At 39.5% G+C, this 8,948-nt stretch overlaps 1 protein-coding gene across 7 annotated transcripts in view; it reads right to left on the minus strand.

The window, feature by feature from the left end:
- The window catches only part of NUMB (NUMB endocytic adaptor protein), a 186,310-nt gene extending 177,608 nt beyond the window's left edge, over nucleotides 1-8,702 (minus strand). For 4 of the 7 annotated variants that reach the window (XM_010588730.3, XM_003408748.4, XM_010588729.3 and 1 more), the window contains exon 1: nucleotides 8,588-8,693. The gene's annotated coding sequence lies outside the window, so the exon portion shown is untranslated. Of the gene's footprint in view, nucleotides 1-8,587 lie in introns of all 7 variants that reach the window. The other 3 variants (XM_003408751.4, XM_003408750.4, XM_003408749.4) reach the window with 2 other exon arrangements.
- Nucleotides 8,703-8,948: the final 246 nt, after the last annotated feature.

The raw sequence follows: 8,948 nt of genomic DNA on the forward strand, positions 1-8,948 counted from the left end.
AGCTGACGCCCTAAATTTGGACTTCTAGCCTACTTGACTGTGAGAAAATAAATTTTTCTTTCTTAAAGTCATGTATTTGTAGTATTTGTTATAGCAACATTAGATGACTAAGACAGCACCTAGCAACAAGAAGCAGCAGTTTTAAGCACTTTATATAGATTATCTAATATGATCCTCAAAGTAATTCATTTTGCAGATGAGAAAACTAAAGCTAAAAAAGTAATCTGCTTTGGCTAAGGAGTAGAGTTGGATTTGAACTCAATCATAATCAGAGTCCATTTGAACATACCACTTTCCATAACTGGTGTCATAAACTCGGCTCCCAATCAGGGCCTCTCCATCATTCACTCAGTTAACATTTATGTACACCAGAAAATATCCTCAAAAAATTAAAACAAAGTCCTGACTGCAAAACTTTACAACTTTATGAAGAGACTAAATCTAGTATCACTATATAGCTTAAAAAAAAAAAATCCTCAGCAATATAATATCAAACTGTATGGTTTCTGTGCAAAGGGTCAGCAAAAAAAGAGAAGACCTTCAACAAGATGGACTGACACAGTGGCTAGGACAATGGGCTCAAACACAGCAACGATTATGAGGATGGCGCAGGACGAGGGAGTGTTTTGTTCTGTTATTCATGGGGCCACTATGGGTCGAAACTGACTCAATAGCATCTAACAACAACATGGTTTCTTTAAGTGTTCTAGTAACTAAAATTAGGCTAGGACCAGTATTTAACATACGTTAATAACATTTTTAGAAATGATAACCGGTCATGTAAATGCTCATCTACATGGTGTCCATTTCTTGCCAATATTCTTGATTTATCACTTGGTGCCATATTCCTTCCAAAAGCAAGGCAGACTTGGCTATGACAGGAAATACCACTCCTTTATACTAACCACTTAACCACTAAGCCACCAGGGTTTCCTAAATACTTTATACTACCTTTTTTTTAATATATATTCCTTTATACTACTGATAATAATTTTCAAAAATAAATAATTAACCATTCAAAAATTATGTTCATTCTCCAGAATCTGTAGATATGTTACACTTTACATGGTAAAGAGACTTTGCAGATGTGATTAAGTTAAAAATCCTGAGATGGGGATAGTAGCCTGGATTATTCAAGTGGGCCCAATATAATCACAAGGGTTCTTATAAGAGGGAATCACGAGGATCAGAGTGAGAAAATGGAGATTCAACAACTAATGCAACAGTTGAGGTGATGAGGTGTGAGAATGGATGAAGGGGCCGTGTGCTAAGGAAATGAAGCAGTCTCCGCAAACTGGAAAAGGCAAGGAAATGGATTTTAGCCCTTTAAGATTTCTGGACTTCTGACTTATATCTGACTGATACAGATATAAAACTTTAATTGATAAGATTTAAAGAAAGCCCATGAGATCATGAATGTGATGGAATTACATACCTGCTTTCATCAGAGACAATTTAAGAGATAATACAGCTTTTAACAGCTTTCTACAGAGTGAGAAAGATTTTTTTTTCTTCCACTTTTGACCAAATTCTTAACTAAGGAACATATGGAGCTTCCCTTCTAAAATAAAACTTCCTTTTACTTGAATTGTGGAAGAGTATGGAACTCTTTGATCTAAGGAATATATTAACTGTAGGGAAAGACAAACTGATTCGTCCTAATTGGCATTAAGAACTAATTTAAAATTATCAAATCTATAATGTTCAATTTCTAATCTACTCACTGATGAATTACATCCCCCAAAACAGGTTGGGGGTGTGTGTGTGTGTATTAAAAAAAAAAAACACATTTGCACTATGTAATTCTGCTATAAAATGATACATTATGGAACAATATCATGGTACAACTGTTTTCATAACTGAAATAATATTCACGAACTTGTTATTTTACAAATATCACGGACTTAACATTAAGCATTCAGAGATTCGATAATCACTAGTTTTTTTCCTAGCATAAAAATTCCATCTAGGAAAGATATGGTACAAGAGGCTAATAGATTTCAATCTGACAGAAAAAGTACTTTTAACCAAGGTGAAGATAACTTACCTTAGTTGGGCATGTCCTTTGCATTTTTGTTTCCTCGTAATATAGGTAACAGCACCCCCGGCCCAGTTAACAAAACTGACACGTATTTAGAAGACCAGGTAATATGCTATAGAGACATAGCCTGGGACCACAAAGAATAAAATCTTAGCCTTACTTGCAATATGTTTTAGTTAACTGGGCGTCTCTTCCTACTGCTTAATCCGCCAAACTAAACCAATCACAAAACAAAGATAGGAAATGCTTAAAATACATGTAAATTTTTAAAGTCAACTGTTTTTCCTAACTGCCACCTTGTTTATAATCATAGTACCTGCAACATTAGCCCATCATAGAAAGAGAAGTCTAATATTGTTATAATTAATAATTAATTTGTTAGTGGTGGTGTTCGAGGTTGCTTCAAGTCCATTTTGACTCATGGCAACCCCTTGAATGTAAAGCTGCTCCATAGGGTTTTTAAGGCTGAGGCCTTTCGGAAGCAAATGGCCAGGTTTTTCTTCTGTAGAGCAGCTGGGCTGAGTTTGAACCACTAACCTTTCAGTAAGCAAACAAGCACTCAACTGTTGTACCACCAGTGCTCCTTAATTAACAATTACCACTTGTTAAGTGCCTACTATACTATACAAAATGCTTCTCTTTTAATTCTCACCATCACTCTGGTAAGGATAGAATAAGCTCCATTTTATGGATGACAAAAATCAGGCTTGTTATTGTGCGCTGTCCAGTTGATTTCGAATCAGAGCAATCCATGTGAGAGAGTAGAACTGCCTCATTGGGTTTTCTAGGCTGTTATCTTTACAGCAGCAAATCGCCAGGTTTTTCTCCCATGGATCCACTGGGTAAGTTTGAACTGCCAACCTTACGGTTACCAGCTGAGCGCTTAACCGTTGCACCATCAGGGCTCCTAAGAGGGGTTTAATAAACTGCCCAATTAGTAATCAGTAAGTGATAGAGCCAGGATTCAAGAGCGTGGTCATACAACTTAAAAACTTGGGTTTCTTTGATTCTATCGTGCTTCTTCATCCTGACACAAATGATGCCTTTCCCAACTTCATAATATAGCAGTGGCAAATATGCTTTTTTCTGTCACCAGCCTATTCTATAGCTGCAGAGAGTCTAGGTTGAAAAAAAAAATGTTTATCTTGATTAAAGAATACTGGAAGCTAAAATTCCTTATAACAAAGTCGGTTATGTTCAAAAAAATAAGTAAACCCAGTCATCTTAAAACCAAACAATAGCTTACTTAGTAGACAATGTCTGCCTCGAGCACTATCCTCTTATAAGATCTACCTATGAGATTAAACTGACAACAGCAACTCGAAACATTAGATAAGAAATTTGTATTAAGAGGCAGTGAGTTCATGTTACTAAATAGGAACAACTCAAAGAATGTAATCAATGTCCCTGAGTTGTACAAATAAAAATTGTTGGTGTTCTGCTGTGTATAGTCTCAACAACAGAAATAAATTAAAAAATAAACAAACCTTCATAAATCATGCAAAGTAACACCACATGATTCAACTGAGATGTACCTGAGGTATATGAACGTGCACAGCTAACCAGAAGAAAGTATCACTAACTTTCACTTTTCTAAGGTCGAAGGTAACCAAGTCAATCTTAAAAAAAATTATAAATTTAGCTGATTTCTGTGTTCCTGACTTTGCCTTTGTTCAGGAGCCAAGCAGTGTTCTGCAGCTTTCAAATCCTCTTCCTAGCTATACTGGAAAAAATCTGATAATAATCATTTTCCTAATTACCGATATACCTTAATGTAAATAAGTTACCACAATTAAGACTACGCTAATAAAAAAAAAAAAAAAAAATTTTTTTTTTTTAATCAGATAATTCAAGACTTCAACTCTGGCTAAAAGAATGTTAAGATACTGGCAAGCGAGTGGGGTAAAGTGAGTTTTGGTAGGGAGAGAAGGAAAGGTTACTGAACATTAATTACTAACACACCAACTCCTTCGTTAATTCGTTTAGGATAACTGAGGGTCTCTTCCTATTGCTTAATCCCATTCTCCATTGGAAAGGACAAGTGGGAAGGCCTGGCCTAGATGCAGTTGCTGGAGACCTATCCCTAAGAGCTCCAGACGTAGAGACAAGTGTCAGCCTTCTAAAATCCACATTGTCTTACCCAGGCGCTCATCCTTTAGGACTAGCACTTTTCAGCCTACTCACTGCATTCTGACATGCTTTCTTGAGTGGAAGAAAAAAAGGAAGAGTTATAGCAAGCAGTGGAAACTACACAAAACAAAGAATATGTCCACAGGAGAATGTTGCAAATTGGATCATTGGCCTTTACACATGTCATTCCAGGAAAACTGCCAAGAACTGCTCACTCCCCTAGACATACCTCCTGCGGATCCTCCAGGCTCCTCCTTGAGCACATGTCAGTACACTCTTCATTCTCTCTTAGTTTCAATCTTCTTTTTGCCCCAAGATTTCCGAGTACATATTTTATATACTCCAAAATACATATGGCAATATCGTACCTAGTATTTAATGACATTCTATTCATCATTACCTGTGTCTCACATCTGAGCAAATATCCTAAAGCTGTACGGTGTTTCTACCTCTGATAACGAAATTTCCAATATGATAATTACTAAAACAAATTTTCTTTGCAAATAATGGATTTATCAGAAAATCAAAATTAAAAGACAAATTTTTTTTTAAATAATAAATAAGGAGCACATTGTTTCATTTCTCCCTAGTCCTATCTAGAAAACATATCAAAGCTCTGAACTCAGCAGAATTCAAGACCCATTTGTAGAAACCAAAATCTATTAAACATAATAGATGCATTTTGGAAAATCGAAAATAAAATGTAGCTTGTCATTAGTACTCTGCTAACTAAAACGCCTTTTTTTTTTTTTAAGGTGATAAAGTTACCAAGGCATAGTTTCTGATAAAGGAATTGTCACAGCAAAAACCAGACATAGGGGTGTTGTATTTTTCCAGAACCAGATTTTCAGGCACCAACATTTCCATTAGGATTTGTTATATGGGTAGTTGGAGGGCAGGAAGCAGAGAAAGCAGATCAAAAACTATTATAAAAGACAAGACTTCCCTGAAATAGAAAATAAACTTAATTAACTAGTGTTAATTGAACTTCCGCTTTTTAAAATCATTTACCTTTTCACATTTGATAGATGAAATTGAGTTTCACTAAATTGTATAGTCAGGAGCACACGGTTTCTTTGGGATTTAAAAATCACCATTTATTCAATTACAGACTAACAAATCTCACCGTGAAGTGAGTTGAGCAATCAAAGCTACTCATAGTAAGTATGATTAAATTATGGATGAATAATGAGTTAACTGAATAAAGTCCATTTATTAAAAGCAAGTAATTAAACTGCTCAATGTTCACAATTATAAAGAAAGAACTTTATTTTTCCTATACTCGGTTATTAAGATTTTACATTGTTCCATCAGTTGATCTAAAAGTGAATGATCCATACGCAAATGCGCCTGCCAACTGTACAATAACATAAAAATGACAATTTTGGTGGTAACGATACTCCATTTAACTCAATGCAAAGAATTCTAAAGCTTTAATCTTTGGAACCTGTATCATTAAAAAAAAAAATAGCAAACTTGTTTTGCGGAAAGACTGCTTCACCTTTTGATCTCAAACATGCAATGATTATATGTTTTGCAGCCTTCCAAACAAAAATAAAAACTTTAAAGAAACAAAACTCTGAAATAGAACTAAAAATGATCTTTGAGGGAAAAAAACTAATCTGAAATCCTCATGCAAAGCTACACCAATAGTTTCTTCACAATTTCATAAAACATTAATGAAAGGGTTACATAAATCCCCAGATTAAAGATTTTAAAGAGAGCTGCAGGGATCTCTTTCAGTTTTCAATACTGCTATCTCTGTTCTTCTATTCACAAAAACACATCTAAATCAACTCCTTCTAAATATAAACCATCTCGTTTTCAGAAGAAAATTCAAACCAAGAACAGCACAAAACGTATTTATTCTTAATATAGCTTAAATAAAGTATTATAGTTTACATTTAGTTCCCTCAAACAAATTAAATTCACAACATATAACATGTCCAGTTCATTCTCAAGGGAGAAAACCATCAAAACAAAAGCTCCTGTTTGATAAACTATTCTGTAGTTAAGCCTCTTCTATTGCAGGTGAATTTTGCTATCAAGTATTATCACAACTTATTCTCTCCAAAAAAACCTAGAAATCTATAACACATAAGTAAAATATACCTAGTTCCCCTAAAAATGTCTGTTTTGTATCAGTGCAAGGCCAAGAAAAGCTTTAAAAATACTTTTTATTCTCTAAAAAGGAAATACTCTGCCTGCTTTTCTCTTTTCAAATATGTCTTAATTGGTTTTTGATTATTTTCTATGCATGTAATGCTCTCAAATCAGTTCCTTTCAATATTAGATGTTTACTGACAATACATCACTGTATACTTTGGCTTTTCACAGACAATGTCTTACAGGACAGGGGTAAAAAAAGAAAGGGTGAACAGGTGGGCACAAGTGAAACAAAAGCGTACTACATCTGAGAAGCACCACTCAATTTCTCTGCTTCAAATTCCCTTAAGTCTCCATGCCAAAGATTCTCAATATCCAAAAAAGTTCCACAGCCAGGAGAGGTACAACAAAATATGTGATCAGACAGACACCCCCCCGCCCCCCCCAAAAAAACCAGAAGCTAAAGAGATTTAATGGAATCTATATATCACCACCTCAGAAGGAATTACCACAAAAATGAGAAAAATAAATCATAATAAATCTAGTTCCCAGATAGCCCTACTGGAGGGTTGCTTTTGCAGCCACTACATGGCTCAAAACAGTTTTCAGAGTATTCTCACTGCAAGAAATACATTTCACTTTGCAACCTAGTACACACAGGTATTGACCAAGTGCGATGCACTATTCTGTTCTATTTCACTTTATTTTCAATGCAGGTTCTAGCTCACTAAATTGATCTATAACTTACTAATAAACCATGAAAAACAAGCTTAAGAGTGGGTATCCTTCATTTAGGAGCTTCTTTTTTTTTGCAATTTGCCTCTACCTGTCTCTTTAGCAGAGTGGATAGGTATCTTAAGGTTGCTGCATTATTATTGTTTTCATTAAAGCAGCGGTTCTTTAAGTGTGGTCCCCTGACCAACATAAGCCTCACCTGAGATAAATACAAACTCTCAGGCCCCACCCCAGACCTACGGAATCAGAAACAATCTCAAGACCTCCAGGTGATTCTGATGCAAGGTAACGTTTGAGAATCACCACATTAAAGACCCCAGGTGTTTTCCTTATCTTCTATTTAACAATCCCATGCACATCAGTTACTATGTCCAATCACTATTCTAGAAGCTCTACAATGATTAACTCATGTAACAACATTCTCATCAAACAGGCAAGTAACTTAACCTTGCTTTTTTTTAGGACCTTTTCTCTGGTCCTAGATAGCATCTTAGTATGAATTATGACGCTCAAGTTTCTTTTCTTTCTGAAGACCTTACAACCTATCTATGGCCCCCACCGTTAATGCTTCCTATCTGCTGTTCTGCCAGTTTCCACTCTCTGGGTGAGCAACTTTCTCGCCTTATCTACTACTCCCTTCCTACAGGGAAATTATCTGCCCCCACCCCATTCCATTTTGCTTGACTCCTTTCTATCCGAGGAACTTCCACACCCCTGCTGGACCCTCACCCCAGTCTCAAACCCCAGCCACTGCTCTAAGGTTTCTCTCCTGGATCCCCGATTATCCTCAGACCCCGAGCAGGACACTCCAGTTCCCCCCCAAAGCAGTTCGAGGTCTCCACGGGTCCGACCCTTCGAAGACCCGCCGCTCCTCATCTGTCAGGAGCTCTTCTCCCTCAGACAGCCGCTTTTCTCAGGAAGGTTCCCAGCCCCCTCCCTGCCTTTCCTCAGACGTCCTCACTCGGACCCAGGCCGCTCCCTGTCATCCGGGACCCCCGGCCGCCCTACGTTAGCTTCCCACCTCCCTTCTCCCTCCGACCGGGGCCACTGCCAATTTCCCCGGCCCCCAGCTCTCTCGCTCACGGGCCGCTCCCGAGCTTCCTCTTCTCCCTCACAACCCAGCCGTCCTAGGTGTTCCCGAGTCACCCCGCCCTCGAACCAGGTCGTTACCGGTCACCCCCTCAGCTATCAGAGACCCCAGCCGCTCCCGTCTTCCCAGGGACCTGCCCCTCACACACCGGCCGCTGGTCAGCTCCCCAGACCTGACCACTGGGACGCCCCAAGGGACTTCCCGGCCTGACCTGCTTGGGTCCGGCCCAAGCCTACCTTCTCAGCCGGAACTGCGCCGCCAGAAGCCGGGCCATTCTCCCACCAGCCCAGTCAGCGAGAACTCGCCGCCGCCGCCGCCGCCGCAGCAGCCGCAGCCGCCGCCGCCGCCGCCCCCGCCCTGGCCCCGGCCCCCACCGGGCCCGCACTCCAGGCCCCTTTCCTTTAGTCTCCGTCCCCGGAGCGCCAAGCCGCAGTTTCCGTCCTGCGACAGCCGCCAGGGCTCAGGCCCGCGTTACCGGCACTCACCTGCCGCTGCTCCAGACCAACTCCAGTGCCACTGCCTCTACCTCGGCCGCCAGTAGCCACCTAGCGCCACCACCTCCCCCATGACAACAGTCCCACCCCGTTTCGTACTTCCCACCTACCCATTGGTCAGTGGAGCGGCAGCTCTCTCCTTTGATTGGTTGACCTAACCCGCCCGTCACAGCTTCTTTGCCGCCCCTTTTCCGGGACCCGGTATTTGCCCCCGCCCGGACCTTGAGAGTCCTAGACTAAACTTTAGTTGTGATTGGGCGATGATTGCACAGTTCGACGTTTTGATAGGCTGTTGAAAGTGCCTGTTATGTCAATTGGCAAAGGATGTGACAGCCAAGGTTGGTTCAAGCTT

This window comes from Loxodonta africana, chromosome 10 (assembly GCF_030014295.1).
Source record: "Loxodonta africana isolate mLoxAfr1 chromosome 10, mLoxAfr1.hap2, whole genome shotgun sequence".
Classification (NCBI taxonomy): domain Eukaryota; kingdom Metazoa; phylum Chordata; class Mammalia; order Proboscidea; family Elephantidae; genus Loxodonta; species Loxodonta africana.